The sequence below is a fragment of the Quercus robur genome, chromosome 2 (assembly GCF_932294415.1).
Source record: "Quercus robur chromosome 2, dhQueRobu3.1, whole genome shotgun sequence".
Classification (NCBI taxonomy): Eukaryota; Viridiplantae; Streptophyta; class Magnoliopsida; order Fagales; family Fagaceae; genus Quercus; species Quercus robur.
In genome coordinates, this window is record NC_065535.1 from 73,153,383 (window position 1) to 73,176,262 (window position 22,880).

At 37.1% G+C, this 22,880-nt stretch overlaps 2 protein-coding genes and 1 pseudogene across 5 annotated transcripts in view; 2 read left to right on the plus strand and 1 right to left on the minus strand.

Moving 5' to 3' along the window:
- The window catches only part of LOC126714927 (G-type lectin S-receptor-like serine/threonine-protein kinase SD2-5), a 149,960-nt gene that overhangs the window by 119,727 nt on the left and 7,353 nt on the right, over window positions 1–22,880 (minus strand). The gene's annotated exons all lie outside the window — the stretch shown is intronic.
- LOC126714942 (WAT1-related protein At5g40230-like) overlaps window positions 1–22,880 on the plus strand; it is a 91,257-nt gene that overhangs the window by 7,301 nt on the left and 61,076 nt on the right. The gene's annotated exons all lie outside the window — the stretch shown is intronic.
- Window positions 1,687–18,285, plus strand: LOC126714941 (DNA repair protein UVH3-like; annotated as a pseudogene).

Sequence of the window (22,880 nt, forward strand, 5' to 3'; positions counted from 1 at the left end):
TTAAAACAATCATTAAGCTCTTATACCTTTCAAGTCAAAACTATCATACATAATGATAAAGAAGGCCATCACAATGACTTGACAGTTTTGATTTTAGGGCAGATTGAGTTTAGGAAATTCAAAGCATTTGACAAAGATTAGCTCATATTGAAACCAGCATATCCCTATCTAGTTTCACTTCTAAAAGTGAATCTTGTCCTTGTGTTTACACACTTTTTATCCCCCACGAATCTCAAGTAAATAATCTGTGAATTACTTATCAAACATCACATTCATCCTTGTCTTTACAAGCATTTCAGCCCCCACTAATGGCAAGCAAATAATCCATGAATTACTTATCAAGCATGACCTTAAGTATTGCGGTATAAAAGTGTATTAACCACTAAATTATTCTTTGTAAGTTGGTGTCAGGGGTTTGTAGACCCAGTTGTATGAAAAACTAATGGAACTACTTGTCTCAAATTAAAAACCATTGGGATGGGAACTTTCCAAAAAAGGTAAATTCACCGAGTAAAACCTTTACCTAGACTTTACAACCTGTATATAGCTTACAAAGAAAACCTTTCATGCACCAGAATGTCTAGACTCTTCAATCATATGAATTGCCATAACAAATGGCACACCCATGGTCATGACTAGAATCTTCAAGCAACTTCAAGAGCTTCTTGAAGGTTTGCTTCACAACAATAATTAAGTCTATGGTGGTGTTATGGCTTTAACTTTTTCAACAACTTACATATTCAGATTTACTTGAAACTTTTTAATACAGTGAAATTAATAAAACTTGGTTACACAAACCCTAATCACACAAAATGAGTGTTTATCTCTCTCAAAATCTTTTCTAAGAATGGCTTATAATGTCTTTTAAATAATGCAACAACGAATAGCAAGGCGAGGGAGTCATGTTGGGATAGCCAGATTCAACAAACAAAGGTTTGTTTCCTCGTGGTTGACTACTGTGTTGAGTTGATAGATGACATTTCCCAAACCCCAATCCACCATTACTTCTTTTTTCTTGGACTTAATCCACCACTACTTAAGGAAGACTACTCGATTATATACAACTGCTCCTTAAGATAATTCTTCCATGGATAGACCATACTAAGATGTCCTTGTACATATCACAGTTCCTATTTTACATTTTTTAATCGAAACTCAAAAGTAAACACAATGCTCTTATGGTCCAGTACCTTCCATCTATTTACTTTAGGCTTTAATTATGGTGGTCAAAGCCTTTATCTACACTTAACAACCTCCCTTCTTCCCCCAGTAAACCTTAGAAAGGTGAAAAAAAAGATTACATTTTTATTCCAAAAGGTTTGGGTTGTTTTCGTTTTAATCGTTTACCATTCAAAATTTTCATTTTATCCTTTAATGTTTTATTCTATTTTTATATTGAACATGCCATCCATTTCTATTAATATTTTGATTTATTAAGAATTAAATAAATATTGTTTTTTAAAATATGTCAATCCGTTAGTCCAAATTTTGCTTGTAATTTATTTGTTAAGTGCTAAAGAATTACCGTCACGTTACCATATAATGCCATATATCACCAAATTATCAACATAAATTAATAATATGAGACAAAAATAAAAATTTTGAAATGGAAATGATCAAATTGAAAACAAGAATAACCTCCTATACTTGACGACACTGTCTTAAATCCTAGTACCAACTTTACATGCACATTTCAACGACGTCGTTTGTAATATCGTCAGTCTACTTTCCCTTTGGTCTTTGACAACTGATTAAAAAGTCTTGGCGGTAATGTCCTAACTGAAAATCCCCAAAAAAAAAAAAAAAAAAACCACATGGGAGTGCACGGTCTCTGGGAACTACTAGCCCCCGTGGGTCGCCGCGTGTCCGTCGAAACCCTCGCCGGAAAAAAGCTCGCCATCGGTACCCCTAACCCTAACCCTAAACTCCTCAATTAATTATTTAATTAATGAATCAAAATTAACGTTTTTGAGAAATTGCAGATGCGAGCATATGGATGGTACAATTCATGAAGGCGATGCGAGACGAGAAAGGCGAGATGGTACGGAACGCACATTTGTTAGGGTTCTTTCGCCGAATTTGCAAGCTCTTGTTCCTCAGAACCAAGCCTGTTTTCGTCTTCGACGGCGCCACCCCTGCTCTCAAGCGCCGCACCGTCATCGCCCGCCGCAGGCTCCGCGATAAAGCTGTCGCTAAGGTCCGAAAGACCGCCGAGAAGTTGCTCCTCAATCAGGTCAGCTTTTCATCGCCACTTAGTTTTTTACTTGATTAGTTCAATTTTCATTCTGCTGAAGTCTCTTAGTTTTGATCGGATGGTTCGCGTATTTTTTGAATTTTGTTGTGAGACTCGTTCGAGTGTATGACTTCAGATAAAATAGAATGGAGGAAAACAATTCGCGTATTTTTGGAATTTGTTGTGAGCCTCGTTTGAGTGTATGGCTTAAGATAGAATAGAGTGGAGGAAAAGAATATGTGTGGCCGACCCTAACTAATCTGTTGAGGATTTATAGCTGATTTCAAAATTTTGGGATTAGGGCTTGTTGTTGTGAGCCTCGTTTGTAATTTGATTTGATAGGTTTTGGATTTAGAAAAAAAAAGGTGACTTTTTGCGTTTTGCGATGGACATTATGTGGAATTTGAAATGTTGCTTTTTTATTTGTGGAATTCTCTCTGTGACTGGGTTTTGTTGTGACTTGTGAGCCTCATTTGAATGTTTTTTGTTATTCTATGTATTTGGTTTTGGTTGTAGAGAAGTCAGCTTAGTGTTTAGTGATGGACAATTTACGTGCTTCAGTGTTTTTGCTAGGACTCTATGGTTTTAGTAATGGAAGTAATTATGAACAATGTAGATTATTTTAGGAGGATTTCGTTTTTCAGTCTTTGTTGGATTGGTGGGATAATTCAGGATATGAGATTGGATTTAATCTTAGATTCTAATTTTTATTGCATAAGGTTTTTCAAAAATGAAAAAAGAAAAAAAAAAAAAAAAAAGTCTGTGCCTGAGAACATCATTTCTAGAAGATCATTGGATTAAACAGAGGGTATAGGTTTGAGTTTTTAATGTTGATTTCTTGGTTCTCGTTTACAGCTCAAGGCAATGAAGCTGAAAGAACTAGCGAAGGATATTGAGAAGCAGAAGCAGAAGCAGAAGAATGATCCCAAGGGTGAGACAATTTTGTCAGATCAAACCAACATGGAGGGCAGTCAGTCAGAAAGGAATGATGGTGTTTCTGGGAGTTTCAATCAGGAGAAGCTAGATGAAATGTAAGCTGCACACATGATTTATACTTATGAGGCTATCTTTCAAATATGTGGTTTTTATGATTTTTGTTGACTGTTTGAATGGATTAATTTAGGCTGGCAGCATCTATTGAAGCAGAGGAACGTAGGAGGTTTGCTAACAATGCATCAACATCCTCTGCTGCTGCTGCTCTTCCTTCTGAGGAGGAGGATGGCAGTGATGAAGAAGTGATGATACTGGTGAGTTTATGCTCTGTAGGCTCTAAATGATTACCCACTGTCATTAAAGTCTACATAGATATTGCCGATCATGGTTGTACACTATACTTGGTCAGGATAGCTTAATCGATTCCCGTATTTGGGAAAGTCTGTCTTTCATCGTGTTGTGAGGTTTCTAAGTCTGAGTGCTAATTGATGCACATGTTCTCTTCTTGGCCTGTGTCGTAAATATTTTGGGGGTTATTGCATAGAATTTATTGTGCAGCCACCAGAGCATGGTGAAGTTGATCCAGCTGTGTTAGCAGCTTTACCTCCATCGATGCAACGTGATCTTCTTGTTCAGGTTGGTGTCCTTATATACATTTTTATGGGGTTCGTGGTAGGTCAAATATGTTGCATTTTCCTTTCTTCTAATGTTGTCTTCCAATAGCTTGCTCTACATTGTTTCAATATATTATTCAGAATAGTGAAAAAGAGTCCTTTTTATCAGCCCATCAGCATCTCTGTTTTAATTTGTAGCCTTTTTGTCTGATTCTATTTATTTATTTTTTTGGATGGGTTTTTTGGGGGTTATTTGGTATAACAGCTCAAGGGAAAGAAGATGAAAAATTTGACCGTGGATGTTGAGAACCAGAGACAGATGAAGGATGATGACTCCAAGGGTAAGAAGATTTTGTCAGATGAAATTGATGTGCTTGCTTATACTCCAAACAATGATGATCTGGTATCGAGGAGTGACAATCAGGAAAAGCTAGATGAAATGTAAGCTGCCTACATGGTTGTAGTTTACAAGGGTAATTTAAGGTTTTATAAAACCTTTTTATGATTGTTTCTAATGAGTAAATTTAGGTTGGCAGCATCTATTGCAGCAGAGGAAAACGGGATGTTAGCTAACAATGTATCTGAATCTGGTGCTCCTTTTGCTTCTGAGGATGAGGATGGGAAAGAATATGAAGACGAAGATGAAGATGAAGAAATGATGCTGGTAAATTTCTGCTTGGTGGACATTTGGGGTTATTACCATTTGTTATTACAGTTGATGACATACTGTGTATTATGGTTATTGGGGAATAGAAATAAGATTATCACCTGCCTCTGTGGATATGGGTTTTGAGCTTATTTTGGGGGTATTGGATATGCTTGAAATGGGTCTGATTTCTGTGTGAATCAAACATTAGTAATGGGCTGTATGGGAACAAGATACTGTCACACTATTACCATATCTGTCAGACAAACACTTCTGATTATGGTTGGTTTGTACTATTATGTCAGGGTAGCTTTCTCAACACCCATAGTTAGGAAATAAAGACTCTCTTTGGAGTTTAGGTTTAGGCCTCAGTGTTAATCTTAACTTGAACTCTACCTGTGTCTATGCTTAGTATCATATATTTTGTCCACAGGTGGTCCCAATCTCAGGAAAAGGAGGATGATTGGGGTAGGTTGATGGCTAGCGTAAAATTTATTCATTCTATTTTTAATGAATCCATTATATATAATCGTTGGAGTGTCCCATATGACTTTAGATAGAATAGAATAAAGGAAAAAAATACATGTGGCCGACCCTTGCTACTCTATTAAGGATCCATAGCCGACCCCAAAATGTTGGGACCAAGGCTTTGTTGTTGTTTTTTTTGTTAATGTTTTCTTGCCCAACTTATTGATCTATATTATATATTGTTGGTTATTGCATTGAATTATTCTGCAGCCTGCAATGAATGGTGAAATTGATCCATCTGTTTTAGCTTCTTTGCCTCCATCAATGCAACTTGATCTTCTTGTTCAGGTAAGTGCTTCATATATATTGGTAATTAGTTCTTCTCAGCACAGGCAGTTTGGCTTTCACCTCCTCAATATCCCTCTTTTTTTTGACATTTATTATTGATGTCCTCTATGTAGATGAGAGAAAGATTGATGGCAGAAAACAGACAAAAATATCAGAAAGTCAAGAAGGTTGGTTCTAGAATGCCTTCATATGTATATCTGGTTCATGTTAAAGTATATGACAGGTTGCAAATATGGCATACTCTACCACTAACTAATAGAAGTTTTTTTTGATAAGTCACTAACTAATAGAAGTTGTCTGCTGTTAAAACCAGTCAGAACGTTATTCAGATGAGAAATGCATTTTGGCTTGCAATTGATTGATTGGAATTGCTGGGATGCACTGATACTTAAGTACTGTAGTGCTGAAGTGGGAAACCCTGCTTAATATTCCCCCAATCCCCCTTAAGTGCACTTAAATGGCAATGGTCCATGTCTGAGTTAACAGCAAAGTAGTGCAAACTAAATTCAAAGAAGCAGTGTCACTAATAAGAATGCATAACTATTAATAAAATTTTCCGGTCTCGTAGGTAAGACTATGGAGTAGGAAAGAAAAAACTTGCTTATTTTGCTAATTTCTTGCTTAAATTTGAAGTGTCTGTGGCTTATCTTATGGTGAAATTGTATAAAAAGTGAATGATAAAAGTGTATGTGGAAAGAAGTAATGCTTCTAGGAGGCAAAGGGTGGTTTGGGTTGATTTATAATATACACCTAAGACTTCTGTGCTATGTTTGTTGATTTAGTGTTTGCACCTTTAGAGAGGAAATGAGATTCTAGTGGCGGAAGTTTTTGATTGTGTTAAGCGTTCTATTTTTTGTATTGATTTTTTTGTTATTTAAAATTTTTTAGGTGTAATTGATTTGGGAAAAGAATTGTTAGTTCAGGAAACATATCATGCATACTTATGTCTAATTAATTATGTAATTATCAGTTTTTCCATTATTAGAACACTTTATTTACACAAGGCATACTTTGGTGATACTTGGATTTTTCAGAATTCTTGAATTAAAGCAACATGTAAGGTTCCAAAGTCTTTTAGCACAGATTATTATCTCATTTGATTGTATCCTCCTCACTTCATTAGTAGGATATCAGTTGTGTAAATGTATTATATAGTGGTAATATGTGCTATATAAGTTATATATTAAATGCGTCCAAGGTTTGGTTATTATTTGGAGGTCTCTCTCTATAATCTCATGGGATCTCTTATCGAAGAAATGTTTCCTTGCTTATTTTTGTACTTTTATTTGAATCTTTTGGATGTCATCTTATTACTGGTGCTTTTCTTGCACATTTAGGATCCTTCAAAGTTCTCTGAGCTGCAAATACAAGCTTATCTTAAAACTGTTTCTTTCCGTCGGGAGATAGATGAAGTGCAGAAATCTGCTGCAGGGAGGGGAGTAGGAGGTGTACAGACTTCTAGGATTGCATCTGAAGCCAACAGAGAATTTATTTTCTCGTCATCATTTACTGGTGATAAACAGTGAGTAATTGTCTTTTCAATATTTTGTTTGTTAATTATGCATGACCTGTAGCGTGTACCTGCTTAAAAGTTGGAACTCATTTAATTTTTTAATTTAGTGAGGTTGTGTTTTTTTCTTTGGCGGGAGGGGTGGGGGGATTATTTTTCTTTCATTAGATTAATGACTTTTGTTCACCTACAACATTCTTAAATGTCTCAGAGTTCTTACGTCAGCCAAAGCACAGAGAAATGTAGATAAGAAACAAGATACACAGAGGGAGCGCCCTTCTCAAGATTCAACCAATAATGTAGCATCTACCAGTAAATCTGATACCGTGACTAGTTCAGTAGAGGGGCTCAATGAATCTAGAACGGTTTCTGATGACAATATTGAGACATTTCTGGATGAGAGGGGGCGTTTTCGTGTCAGTAGAGTAAGAGCCATGGGGATCCGTATGACCCGTGATATACAAAGGAATTTGGATTTGATGAAAGAGATTGAGAATGAGAGTGCAAATTTGAAAAAGATTGCAAATACTCGAACTATGCTCAATAGAAGTGAAATTAGTCTCCCAGTAAGTTTTCCTAGTGAAGGTCAGTCTTTAGAAACTTCACATGACAGAAATAGTGAATCTGTTGATTTGAATCAGAGAAATGAGGAATCCATGTTAAAAATTGATTCTTCCATAGAGATATCCTTTGAGGATGAGGGGGATAACAAATGTCTTGATTGTGATGATGATCTATTTGCTTGTTTAGCAGCTGTAAATCCAGTAAGAATCACTACTGACAACATCCTGTCAAGGAAGCAACCTTCTAATTCTGATTCAGACTGTGACTGGGAGGAAGGAATCATCGAAGGGAAAGGTAACAATTTTTCTAATGATGTTAGAGGGGAAATTACGCCCTCCCTTGAGGAAGGTAACGTTAATGATGAGAGTGAGGTGGAATGGGAGGAAGGAGTTTGTGACTTCCCTAAAAGCACCTCCTCTTGTCAAGCTGAATCAAGAACAGTTTCTAAAGGTTGGTTGGAAGAAGAGGCTGATATGCAGGAGGCAATAAGGAGGAGTCTTGAGTATGCAGGGGATAAGGAAGTTAGTCTTAATATGCCTCAATATGAGAACATTTCCGCAGAAAATGTTCATGAAGGTATTGGACTCTTTGAACAAAAAAACAATATGGTTAAGAAGCTTTTGCTGGAGGAGAATGGAGCTAAAAAAAATGAATCATTTTGTGAAATTGTGGATGGAGTGGAGAAGCCAGATAATGTGGCTGGAATAACTGTCTCAGAAGCCATTAATTCTTCTGGGAGTCAGTCAAACTCATCTGTGGCTTATAATTCTGATCACTCCGGAATGCTGATAAATAAGCCATGTGAAACCTATGTAGGTTCCTGTTCTGAACAATCAACGCAAGATGCAAGCAAGAAGGGGAGTTTGTACAGAAAAATGCCTTGTGCTGAATCTGTGACCCCTATGGAAAAGGAGGCCCCTGTGATTGCAGAACAACTTTTGGATACATTTAGTGCAGGTGCTAGCTTATCTACTTTTCCTAACAGGGGTTCAGAGGGTAGTTCTCATATTGCTGATGCCATATCTGGTGCCAATACCAATAGCATTCGCATTGGTGATAAGATAAATGACACTGAAGCTGAACCAATACATTTTAATGATGAGGCTGACCCTGCCTTTCCTCTGAAGAAGTTATCCACAAAATACTTAACAAATGACATTGATTTTCCACAGAAGTTGGCTGCAGAAAATAAATATGACAATCATGCTGAGGAAAGGGAGCAAAACAAGGGAAAAGATCCCTTTGAGGTAAATGAAAATTTGCAGTTTGAAGTCGCAGAGGCTAATTTGGAGGAGGAAATGCTAATTCTAGATCAAGAATATATGAATCTAGGAGATGAGCAGAGAAAGCTTGAGCGTAATGCAGAAAATGTCAGCAGCGAGATGTTTGCAAATGTCAGGTGTGGCTCAAAGTTTTTAGTACTTGAATAATATATATGTTCACAATTAACTGGTTAGTAGGAATGGCTTGATTTTCTATATTTTTTTTGTGCCTGACATATTATTCACTCATCTCTTAATAACTAATTATAGTGGGAGGGCCAAATCCACTCGTAAAAAAGAAAGTTCATTGCCTACAGCTCATAAAAGGCTTTTTAAACTTTTTTTATATGCATATTATGCGCACTCTATAATGTGTATTGATTTTTGGATGTGGTTGAATTAAAAAATGTGAATTTTGTTGCACTTGATGCATCTTTTGAACATTCAACTTCCTGGAATGAGTTGGAAGGTTATAAGGTACATTCTTTCCTTTGCTCATGCATATATGTTTTACTTGGTCAAATAAATACTTTTGCATTTGGTTGGTTTTGAGGAATTTTGTTTTTACTTTCTGTAAGACCTCTTTTCAGTGAGTTACAGTATTTCTTGGAAAAAGATAAATCCATTTTAATTTTGATGAATCTGCAGGAACTACTGCAGATGTTTGGATTGCCTTATATAATTGCACCGATGGAAGCAGAAGCTCAGTGTGCTTATATGGAACTTGCAAACCTTGTTGATGGTGTTGTGACTGATGACTCTGATGTGTTTTTGTTTGGGGCAAAAAGTGTTTACAAGAATATATTTGATGATCGAAAATATGTCGAGACATACTTCATGAAGGTCTGTGTTTGATGGAGCGTCATGTCAATTCTCCCTATTCTAAGTCCCAAATATATATTTATTTTGAATTTATTTTATTCTTTCTAGAGTATATAATCTTATCTTTGTTTTCAGTTTTCTTTGTCAGGCTTTGTTAGACGAGATTATTTACCTAAATTCTGATCTTGGAAGAATTTTGTTGCCATTGTTCTTCTAGAAAAGTACTTTTGATTTCTTGATATGGAATTTTTTTTCTAAGGGGGGGTGGGGGGGGGGGGGGGGGGGGGTGAGGGTTTGGTGTTGAAGAAAACCCTTCTGCTTTTTTGGTCATTGCTAATTTCATTGATCTGATTCTTTTGCTGTTAGCTTTGTGAGTTGCATATTGAAATATTATTTTGTTCAACTAGAGTGGAGACTTTCATTTTAACTTGGACCTTTATTTCTTGTTCCCTTCCTAGTGCTCTATCTAGTTACTTGGGGTCCCCTTTTCCTTTTTTATTCTTCATTTTTTTTTTAAATAATTAAATTATGCAGTGCAGTCTTCTTATATCAATTGTTCATTCATTTTATTTGTCAGGACATTGAGAAGGAGATTGGCCTGACAAGAGAAAAATTAATTCGGATGGCGTTGCTTCTTGGAAGTGATTATACTGAAGGTGTCAGGTAATTAACTGCAGCAGATTTGACTTCTTCTGTGATTGGGAGCTTATGCTAGTCTTTAGGTCAGGTTTTGCCACAGATATCTTTGATTTTTCCCTGTTGCAGAATTTTTTTTTGGGTGAATTTACTTGTTATGGTATCTTGTGCTATTGCTCATTGTCATTTATGATAGTAGAAATTAAAATTGTTTATTTGTTTTCACTGTATTTTGAATGTAGTGGGATTGGCATTGTCAATGCTATTGAGGTTGTAAATGCATTTCCTGCGGAAATGGCCTCCATAAATTCCGGGAATGGATTGAGTCACCAGATCCCACCATCCTTAAGAAGTTTGATGCTGAAACAGGATCAAGTTCGAAAAAAAGGGGACCTAAAGTTAGTGATGGTTTGAATTGCTCAAAAAGCAATATGAATGATGTGTCTGCATTGGACCAAAACATTTCCCAAGCTCAAGAGCAGAAGCAGTCTGTAATTGACATGCAAGACATAAAGCAGATTTTCATGGATAAGCATGTAATTGTCAAGTTCCCTGCCTTTTATTATTTATGGAAGAATTGCAATTTCTCTATTTTTTTTAATATTCTATACTCTCTTTATCCTTAAACAGAGAAATGTGAGCAAGAACTGGCACATTCCTTCTTCATTTCCAAGTGAAGCAGTTATAACAGCCTACTCTTCCCCACAAGTGGACAAGTCAACTGAGCCTTTCACATGGGGAAAGCCAGATCATTTTGTTCTTCGCAAGTGAGCTATTTCTTGACTTTTAACTTCTAGGTTTTTTGAATTCCAGCTTTTATGTTGATTATTCTCCATATTTAGATACGGAGAAAAATGTGAGAACTTGTCTATAATTTTAGAGATTTACAGCTAGGTTCACAGTGTACTTCTTTCTGTTTCATGAATTGAAGGTGGTCTGTCTACTGTCTTCCTGCTAAAGTTATCTACTACTAGAGTCTTAGTTTGAATGAGAAGTTGTTTTTTTTTATCATATTAGTTCATGTAATTTTTTGATATTGTAGACATTCTCTAACATACTGGGGTAATTTCTTGTGTTGGACTGCATTTTTTATTGATGTTCAGTTTGTAGATTGCATGTTTGAAATGATATCTTTATAGATAACTTTGTGAAAGCTTATGCCCACTGCTTCCGGTATGTGGTTTCTGTATGCATCTTACTATATCATGGCATAGATTATTCTGTGTGTTTGGCATGTTTTTGAAATGCATGATGATTATCAAATGATTATTGTTATTGTTGGTTTTATTTTTTTTGCGTACAGATTGTGTTGGGAAAAGTTTGGTTGGGGTAGCCAGAAGGTAGATGAGTTGATAGTACCTGTTCTGAAGGAGTACGCTAAACATGAGGTTAGGGGCTCAAGCACTCTCTCTGCCCACCCTCTCCTCTCTCGTTCTCTGTGTCTCTCTCACATGTTCACGCAGGCAGTCTTATCTAGCATTACCTAATACTAAATAAAATTATTTGATGCATATAATCTCAGAGACCTTCATTGTGTTTGCTGTCATATTCTCAGTTATGGATTCATTCATCTGTCTCTTATTTTGAAGAATGATGCTGATAATGTTTGTTGCTTGTTTGGTGAAGACTCAATTACGGTTGGAAGCATTTTACACTTTTAATGAACGATTTGCAAAAATTCGTAGCAAGAGAATTAAGAAAGCTGTTAAAGGAATCACTGGAAACCAAGCCTCAGAGTTGATGGATGATCCCTTGCAAGAGGTTTCTAAAAGTAGAAAGAAAAGAAGAGTAAGCCCTGCTGAACCTGGGGATAAAAACTTTGAAAAGCCTTCAAAGAAAATAAAGGAGAGTGATGTTCAGAATCAGAGTAAATATTCAGAAAAATCTACACCCAAGCAGTCAAGGAAAAGGAGGAATGGTGGGGAGTCTGTTCCATCTATAGAGGAGAATCTAGAAACAACTATGGAGGAAGAAGGCAGGCGAAATCAGAACAGAAGATTGCATGGGAAAGGAAGAGGCAGAGGAAGAGGGAGAGGCAGGGGAATAGGCCGAGGAAGGGGTAAAAGTTCTGGTTTGGAATCTTGTGAAAGCAGCGAGGATGACAGTAGTGATGAACAAGAAGTTCTTGTGGACAAGATAGAAGGGCCAGAAGAAGCGAGAAGGGTAAGTTGTTGAAGTGGGCCGTGTGGCTTGAATTGCCACAAGCCCACGTCGGTCACTATTGACCAAATCCTATTTGTAATAGGAAAGTTTACTCCAGCCGGCTTTGACCTTAATATATATATATATATATATATATTACATTTTAAGTGCAGCCGTGTGAGATTAGAGAGAAATTCTAATTAACCTAGTAAGGAGCCACATGAGAGGAAATAGAGAAAAGAGAGGCAGTCAGCTTCTATTCTTTTTTTTTTTTCTGTGAGAGAGTGCTAGGGTGTAATTGGGATTTGGGTTTCTTGAGAGTGTTCTTGTGCACTATTGTATTTTCCTTGATCATAGTGAAATCCCTGCAACTCCGTGGACGTAGGCAAATTGCCGAACCACGTAAATATTGTCTTGTGCGTGTGATTATTTTTCTTTGACGTGTGTTTTCTCTATTTATTTTGTTCCTCATAGGTTGGGAATTTTGGTTAAATTCCCTACAACTGGTATCAGAGCCTAGGGTTAGGTTTGAGTGGGAGCAATGACAGAGGAAGCAGGAAAGGCGTCTGGAATAGAAAAGTTTGATGGCACAGACTTCGCATATTGGAGGATGCAGATTGAAGATTATCTCTATGGGAGGAAATTGCATCTACCTCTTTTGGGGACAAAACCTGAGGCTATGAAGACTGAGGAATGGGCTCTTTTTGACAGACAGGTACTAGGAGTTATTAGGTTAACTTTGTCTAGGTCTGTTGCACACAATGTTGTAAAGGAGAAGACCACAGCAGATCTGATGAAGGCTTTGTCTGGTATGTATGAAAAGCCGTCAGCAAACAATAAGGTGCACTTGATGAAGAAACTGTTCAATCTGAAGATGGCAGAGAATGCATCAGTAGCACAACATTTGAATGAATTTAACACTATCACAAATCAATTGTCGTCTGTAGAAATTGATTTTGATGATGAGATCCGTGCACTGATCGTTTTGGCTTCTTTGCCAAACAGTTGGGAGGCAATGAGGATGGCAATAAGCAATTCTACAGGAAAGGAAAAACTCAAGTACAATGATATACGAGATTTAATTCTGGCTGAGGAGATTCGCAGAAGAGATGCAGGTGAATCCTCAGGATCTGGTTCTGCCCTAAACCTTGAGACAAGAGGCAGAGGTAATAACAGAAATTCAAATCGGGGCAGTTCAAAATCCAGAAATTCTAATCGGAACAGAAGTAAATCTAGATCAGGCCAACAAGTACAATGCTGGAATTGTGGGAAAACAGGTCACTTTAGGAATCAATGCAAAAGTCCTAAGAAGAAGAATGAAGATGATTTTGCTAATGCTGTAACAGAAGAGGTACAGGATGCATTACTTCTTGCAGTAGACAGTCCACTTGATGATTGGGTTTTGGATTCAGGAGCTTCGTTTCATACCACTCCACACCGAGAAATCATACAGAATTATGTTGCAGGTGATTTTGGTAAGGTGTATTTAGCTGATGGTTCAGCCTTGGATGTTGTGGGTATGGGAGATGTTTTGATATTGTTGCCCAATGGGTCTGTTTGGTTACTGGAGAAGATTCGACATATTCCTGACCTGAGGAGGAATCTGATTTCTGTTGGACAACTTGATGATGAAGGACATGCAATACTATTTGTTGGTGGTACTTGGAAGGTTACAAAGGGAGCTAGGATATTGGCTCGTGGAAAGAAGACTGGTACTCTGTACATGACCTCAAGTCTAAGAGACACAATTGCAGTTGCTGATGCAAGTACTGATACAAGCCTATGGCACCGCAGACTTGGTCACATGAGTGAGAAAGGGATGAAGATGCTGCTGTCAAAAGGAAAACTACCAGAATTGAAGTCCATTGATTTTGACATGTGTGAAAGTTGCATCTTAGGAAAGCAGAAAAATGTGAGCTTCTTGAAAACTAGCAGGACACCGAAGGCTGGAAAATTGAAGTTAGTACACACTGATTTGTGGGGGCCTTCTCCAGTTGCATCCCTTGGAGGTTCAAGGTACTACATCACTTTTATTGATGACTCAAGCAGAAAAGTATGGGTTTATTTTCTGAAAAATAAATCTGATGTATTTGAAACCTTTAAGAAGTGGAAGGCCATGGTTGAGACAGAAACAGGTTTGAAAGTAAAATGTTTGAGGTCAGATAATGGAGGAGAGTACATAGATGGAGGGTTCAGTGAGTATTGTGCTGCACAGGGAATTAGGATGGAGAAGACCATTTCTGGGACACCACAGCAGAATGGTGTGGCTGAGCGCATGAATAGAACTCTCAATGAGCGTGCTAGGAGTATGAGGTTGCATGCTGGACTACCAAAAACTTTTTGGGCTGATGCTGTTAGCACTGCAGCTTACCTGATAAACCGAGGACCTTCAGTTCCCATGGAGTTCAGACTTCCTGAGGAGGTTTGGAGCGGTAAAGAGGTAAAATTTTCACACTTAAAAGTTTTTGGTTGTGTTTCCTATATTCATATTGATTTTAATGCTCGTAGTAAACTTGATGCAAAGTCTAAAATATGTTTTTTCATTGGCTATGGTGATGATAAATTTGGCTATAGGTTTTGGGATGAACAAAACAGGAAAATCATCAGAAGTAGAAATGTGATATTTAATGAACAGGTTATGTACAATGACAGGTCAACTGTAGTGTCAGATGTTACAGAGATAGATCAAAAGAAATTTGAGTTTGTCAACTTAGATGAATTGACTGAAGGTACTGTCCAGAAAAGGGGTGAAGAAGATAAGGAGAATGTAAATGCACAGGTAGAACTGAGTACACCTGTAGCTGAAGTCCACAGATCTTCCAAGAACATTAGACCTCCACAGCGTTATTCACCCACTTTAAATTATCTCCTGTTGACTGATGGTGGTGAGCCAGAGTGTTATGATGAAGCCTTGCAAGATGAAAACTCAAGCAAGTGGGAGTTAGCCATGAAGGATGAGATGGATTCCTTGTTGGGGAATCAAACATGGGAACTGACTGAATTGCCAGTAGGAAAGAAGGCTTTGCACAACAAGTGGGTATACAGAATAAAGAATGAGCATGATGGTAGCAAACGTTACAAGGCCAGATTAGTTGTTAAAGGGTTCCAGCAGAAGGAAGGCATTGACTACACAGAGATATTTTCTCCAGTTGTGAAGATGTCAACAATCAGACTAGTACTGGGAATGGTGGCTGCAGAAAACCTACATCTTGAGCAGTTAGATGTGAAGACAGCATTCCTTCATGGTGACTTGGAGGAAGACCTTTACCTGATTCAGCCAGAAGGGTTCATTGCTCAAGGACAAGAGAATTTAGTCTGCAAACTGAGAAAGAGCTTGTATGGCCTAAAACAAGCTCCTAGACAGTGGTACAAGAAATTTGACAGTTTTATGCACAGAATTGGGTTCAAGAGATGTGAAGCTGATCACTGTTGCTATGTTAAGTTTTTTGACAATTCTTACATCATATTACTGTTGTATGTGGATGATATGCTTATTGCAGGGTCTAGCATTGAGGAGATTAATAATCTGAAAAAGCAATTGTCCAAACAATTTGCAATGAAGGATTTGGGAGCTGCAAAGCAAATCCTTGGTATGAGAATCATTAAAGACAAGGCTAATGGTACATTGAAGCTTTCACAGTCAGAGTATGTGAAGAAAGTTCTCAGCAGGTTCAATATGAATGAAGCTAAACCAGTGAGCACACCCTTGAGTAGTCATTTCAAACTAAGCAAAGAACAGTCACCGAAGACAGAAGAAGAAAGGGACCACATGAGCAAGGTGCCCTATACCTCAGCTATTGGCAGCTTGATGTATGCTATGGTGTGTACAAGGCCAGACATTGCACATGCAGTGGGAGTTGTGAGCAGATTCATGAGTAGGCCTGGAAAGCAGCATTGGGAGGCAGTCAAGTGGATTCTGAGATATCTGAAGGGTTCATCAGATACATGTCTTTGCTTCACAGGTGCAAGTTTGAAACTGCAGGGTTATGTAGATGCTGATTTTGCTGGTGATATTGATAGTAGAAAGAGTACTACTGGGTTTGTTTTCACTCTGGGTGGTACAGCTATATCATGGGCTTCAAATCTACAGAAGATTGTTACTTTGTCTACTACAGAAGCTGAATATGTTGCAGCAACTGAAGCTGGAAAGGAGATGATTTGGCTACATGGTTTTTTAGATGAATTGGGTAAGAAGCAGGAGATGGGCATTCTACACAGTGACAGTCAGAGTGCAATCTTTCTTGCCAAAAATTCGGCTTTTCATTCAAAGTCGAAGCACAAACAGACAAAATACCACTTTATCCGTTACCTTGTTGAAGATAAGTTGGTAATGCTTGAGAAGATTTGTGGATCTAAGAACCCGGCAGACATGTTGACTAAGGGTGTCACTATTGAGAAGTTGAAGCTGTGCGCAGCTTCAATTGGTCTTCTAGCTTGAGGACAGGAGGATGAGTTGCAGGGATGAGGGATTGTGTTATGGAGGATTGTGGCTGATGTTTGCAGCTTGTGAGCCCTTAAGGGCTAAGGTGGAGCTGATGGAGGAGTTTGCTAGTGTAGCTTGATCAATTCAAGTCAAGGTGGAGATTTGTTGAAGTGGGCCGTGTGGCTTGAATTGCCACAAGCCCACGTCGGTCACTATTGACCAAATCCTATTTGTAATAGGAAAGTTTACTCCAACCGGCTTTGACCTTAATATATATATATATATATATATATTACATTTTAAGTGCAGCCGTGTGAGATTAGAGAGAAATTCTAATTAACCTAGTAAGGAGCCACATGAGAGGAAATAGAGAAAAGAGAGGCAGTCAGCTTCTATTCTTATTTTTTCTGTGAGAGAGAGCTAGGGTGTAATTGGGATTTGAGTTTCTTGAGAGTGTTCTTGTGCACTATTGTATTTTCCTTGATCATAGTGAAATCCCTGCAACTCCGTGGACGTAGGCAAATTGCCGAACCACGTAAATATTGTCTTGTGCGTGTGATTATTTTTCTTTGACGTGTGTTTTCTCTATTTATTTTGTTCCTCATAGGTTGGGAATTTTGGTTAAATTCCCTACATAAGTTACAATCTTTTCTATGCTCCATTAATAATTATGCGGAAATATCACTATCAAGAAGTTAGTGCCACCATGCCTTCTTTCGAATATACAATGTGCTTTACCATTCAATTTGTATTGTGACCTCAGAAATGTATGCAATTGAAGAGAATAATTTGTTGTATTATTTTCTTTCTTCCTTTGGCCAACTTTAACAATTATATTTCTGCATATTGTCCTGCTTGTATCTTTCAGTCAAGGCGATTTCAGAAGCCTGTGAATTACAGTGTGAATGACTTGGAAGCTGATGATGCAGACAAGTCATCAGACCGAAGTGATAAAGGATACTCTGATGAAGAGGCAGTAGAATTAGATCTGTCTTCGGCCCAGGGTGTAAGTGGAGATGCTGCTGCTGGTCATGACGAAAAGAAACAACATGATTCAGGAGCTCCTGCTCTTGAGGAGCACTTGCATAGAGACAATATAGAAACGGGTGGCAGGTTTTGCACTGACAAATTTGAAATTGGTCAACCAGATGTGAGCCCACATGGCGATTCTTTTGAGGCTGAGTTTTCCAAACACTACCTCGAAATAGGAGGTGGATTTTGCTTGGATGAAGATGAGACACAGAATGACTAAGATGGAGCTCATGACCCAACTATGGCTACTGCCTCAGGAAATGCTGAGCTATCCCACTGCTCTGGTTTAATGGATGAAGCAGATCTTGATTGTGGTTCAGTTCAATTTAACTTGGGCCCTAAAGGTGCCTTAAATGAAGCCCAAGATAGTGAGAAGACAGACGCATATGATACCGAGTCCAAACTGGACCATCTAAATGCCTCAAGTAATGATAATAATTCCAAGGAGCATGTGTCCCTGCAGGATAATGCTAAAAATGATACTGGGACCACCTCTATTGGAGGTCTAAGTGCTATGCCTTTTTTGAAAAGAAAGCGAAGGAAGAGCTAAAACCAGTAAATTAAGGGTGTTTTTAGATCAGTTTATTCTCCTTTTGTTTTTATTTATGACGAAAATGCACTTTTGGTTCCTATATTTTGGGTCATTTCTCAATTTGGTGCCTAAATTGATTTTGCTCTTAGGTTAGTCCTTGATTTTTTAAAATCGTTTTTAAAATGGTCCCTGCCGTCAACTCGGTAACAGAAAAATCTGAAGTGGCAAACGGAGTGCATAGATGACATGTTAGATGCTGATGTGGCTAATAAAACAACATCAATAAATACCATGTCAGCATCCATGTCAGCATTTTAATTAATAAAAAAATAAAATTTTAAATTAAGGTGAAAAAATTCAAAAAAAAAAAAAACTTTCTCAAAATAACATTGTTCATATTCTTCCCTGGGACATGAACTACATGCTTCATGTTCTTCCCCAAATCAAACCCAATAAAGCCAAGAAATCAAACCCATAAATATCCAATAAATCAAACCTAATAAATCCAAGAAATCAAACTCACAAACCACCCAATAAATCTAAGAAATCAAACCCACAAACATCCAATAAATCAAACCCAATAAATCCAAGAAATCAAACCCATAAACCTCTAGTAAATCAAACCCAACTAATTTCTTGGATTTATTAATAATAAATCCCTATTCTCCACCGCCATTTTCAATTCCTAGCTCACATCTTTCAAACTCCAAATCTCTGCGAATCGAAAAAAGAGTTTTGTTCTATTTCTGTTCTAACAAATATGTATATATATAAAAGAAAAAAGCTTTGAACAAACCTTTATCCTAATTTGAAAGTAAAGCAGAAATAGAAACAGAAACACATGGCTTATAATTTCCCAGATCTACACCAAACCCACTTCCTCTACTAACGAATTCAGATCACCAACTAGCCTACGTTTTTTCACAATGTCAGATCTGACGTTTTCGGAGCCGCAATCCCACATTGACCACTTCAACCGTCTTCCCGACTCTATCCTCCTTCTGATCTTCAACAGGATTGGCGATGTTAAAGCCTTGGGTTGGTGTTGCGTTGTTTTGCACCGCTTCCACTCTCTCGTCCCTCAAGTTGACAATGTCGTCGTTTGGGTCGACTGTGTTATCTCCGACGACGACGACTCTTCGTCTTCTTCTCTTTCTGCCCCGACTATCTCCTCTTCCACAGTTTTTAGTAATGATGTATAGAGAGAGATTGGGAGATTGTTATTAATATATGGTTTTGAGTAGTGATGTCATGTTTATGGGTTTGATTTGGGGAAGAACATGAAACATAAAGTTCATGTCCTGGGGAAGAAGAAGAACAATGTTCTTCTGAAAAAGTTTTTTCTTTTTTTGTTTTTGATTTTGAATTTTTTCAGTTTAATTTTTTTTTAAATTATTTTTATTTTTTTATTAATTAAAATGCTTACTTGTCATTAAAATGCTGACATGGATGTTGTCGTGGTATTTATTAATGTTATTTTATTAGCCATATCAGCATCTAACATGCCATCTATGCACTTTGTTTGCCACCTCAGATTTTTTTGTTACCGGGTTGACGGCAAGAACCATTTTAAAAACGATTTAAAAAAATCACTGACTGACTTAGGAGTAAAATCAGTTTAGGGACCAAATTGAGAAATGACCCAAAATATAGGGATCAAAAATGCATTTGAGCCTTTATTTATTTATTTTGGTGTATGTCACTCGCTATTCCCCCTTTTCATTTATAAGAGCTTATCAGAAATGCAGTTATAGTGAGGTCCACCAAGATTGTTTTTTTGAGCTTCAAGAGGGGAATTAAAGCTTAAATTTGTACAGAAATTGTATATCATTGACAGTTTTGAAGAAAACAGATCAATTTAAATATGAAATGATATGAGAATGTTGAATATTTTACATCTGGATCTGATTTGTCACGTGTGTCCAATAAGGTTAGGTAGAGTGTGTCATTTGATGTGACGTAAGTTTTGGATTGTCAATGAAATTACAGTTGTGTAGTACAATTTATCAAGTTGAAGAGGAGAAAATCTCGTCAAAATCTTTGTTAATCCTTCTATTTATTAGTTTATTACTGTTCCCACTAATTTTAAACCCATAATCTGCTTCTTCGAGTAATAAACAAGCATTATTTTAAATATGGATGATAATGAGAATCATTACATAATTGATGCCTTTGTCCATTCGGACAAAGATATATTGATTGCCTGGGGTCTGTCTCTCACTGAAGAGAAATACTTTTGGTGAAAGCATTTGAGAGAGAGAGAGAGAGAGAGAGAGAGAGAGAGAGAGAGAGAGAGATGGATGTAAATTATTACAAGGATGGAGTACTGCCCTTTGCAGCACTGGTTATGGTAGAGGTTTGCAACGTGGGCATGGTGACACTAAGCAAAGCAGCTATGACAAGTGGGATGAGCAACTTTTCTTTTGTTGTTTACTACAATGCTCTTGGCACCTTCATCCTTTCCCTGTATTACATCTTCCACCGCTACAGGTTCCTTTTCTTCTCTTAATTCTTTGAGTTCATCAAACACTAAATTTCTCATGTGAATTATGCCCACCAAAAACTGCTTTTTTCTTGTTTATTTGCAGAAGCAGGGGACCTCCTCTCACTTTCTCCCTCCTCTTAAAGTTCTTCCTCCTTGGACTCCTTGGGTAGCACATTCTATTTAAAGCTTACTTTTTTGGATTACTTTTTGGGATTTGGATAATTTTATAGACTTAAGTGACAATTATTTTGAACAGCATATTATCACCCAAAAAAAAAAAAAAAAACCTTTATATTGCAGGATTTGTTTGGAGCAGATTTGTGCTATTGCAGGTATCAAATACAGCTCTCCAACTCTTGCAATGGCTATGGGAAACCTTATTCCAGGTTTTACATTCTTGCTTGCTGTCATTTTCAGGTAAGAAAATAGGATAAGACAATAATGGTATTTAAAATTATGGAAGTAGGGGGATTATTAATTTAATTTATTTTGGGTGGGGAGCAATGTCTGCCGTAGAAGTTGTTTGTTCTGTTGGACTATTTAGTATCTTATGTTTCACTGAATATGAGGGTTGGTATGAAGTTAACTTATATTAGCACATCCATGTTATACATTTCTATTTGTCATAAGTTTCCAAGAAAATGTTTTGTACTTCATAATCATTGGGCTCATTGTATATGTTTGCTGGGCATCATGATCCATGTGATTTATAGATTAAACATAATGTTGTTTTTTTTTTTTCTTTTTCTTTTTTATAATTTTTTTTATACATTTAGTGTATCATAGTATTGACAATGATCCCCAAATATATGTTGTCAGTTGTATTAATATAATTTCTTAATAATTTTTTTTTTCTTTTTCTGACAATAGGATTTGAACTTTGGCTTTATTGGTTAGTTTTGGGTTTCTGGCTACCATGGTTATTTGCTGCTGTCTGTGTATGTTTTATAATTTTTCCCTTCCCCTTTAATCTATCGTGTATTACTAATTTCTAGGATGGAAGAACTAGCTCTGAGAAGTACAAGCAGTCAGGCTAAAATTATAGGCACCATAGTATCAATATCAGGAGCATTCATAGTGACTTTCTATAAGGGGCCACCAGTTTTTGAGGCTTCATCCTCTTTTAAGACCTCTCTTCAGCAAAATCTCGCACAAATGTCAAACTGGGTTCTTGGAGGCCTTCTCCTTACAATCACTTGTCTGTCTTCTGCAACATGGAACATTTTTCAGGTAATATTAATGTACCTCCAAATTTAACAGCTTACCATCCCAAATTTTCAAGTTTTTTTTTTTTTTTTTTTTGGTGGACTATGACAGACCATCTTGCAGTTCTTCATTGTAGTTGAAAAGTAAGATGGGAAGATGAGTAGTTAAAAAAGTACTGATCTTGATTGCTATTCCAGGCAGCAATTGTTAAAGAGTACCCAGAAAAATGACCCTAGTCTTTTTCTCCTGCTTCTTTGGGACCATCCAATGTGCAGTTATCTCTTTAATTGCAGAAAGAAATGTAAGTTCTTGGGCACTGCAACCCAGGATTCGAGTGATTGCTGTTATCTATGGGGTATGACAAGTCCTTTCCAGCTATATGTACTTTGTAACAAGTTTGCCCATTTTTTTCTTTCTATTTTCTACTATGATTCATATGAAAGCATAAGAAATTTTACAAATTGGGTTTTGGAAACATCTCACTTTTTTATTGAACAATGATTAACTTCAATTCAGGCAATTAGTGGGAGCGTCATCCGTAATAGTGTTTTAGCTTGGTGTTTGCAAAAGAAGGGGCCTGTTTATGTGGCCCTGTTCAAGCCACTAGGCACTGCCATTGCGGTTATCATGGCAATCATATTCCTTGGTGAAATTCCTCATCTTGGCAGGTAAATTTTAATCTAGTTCATTCATCTTCAAATATAAAGATATTAAACCTTCTTGACTTCTTGTCATCCCAATCATATTCCTGCTAATGACAATATTTCTTTTTGACGCAATGATGTTCATGTTCTTAAATTATATCAACTGAGCATTAATAATGTGCAACTTTGTCATCTTTGCAGTTTGATTGGTTCTATTGTAATTGTCTTTGGATTTTATACTGTGATGTGGGGGCAAGCCAAGGAGAAAGTAATTGTTGGTGACAGCGTTCATTGCTTGGAATCATCCACCCAAAAGACCCCACTTTTGCAAAACACATAATGCAAAGATACAAGAAAGTTTTATAAGAATATCCATACAC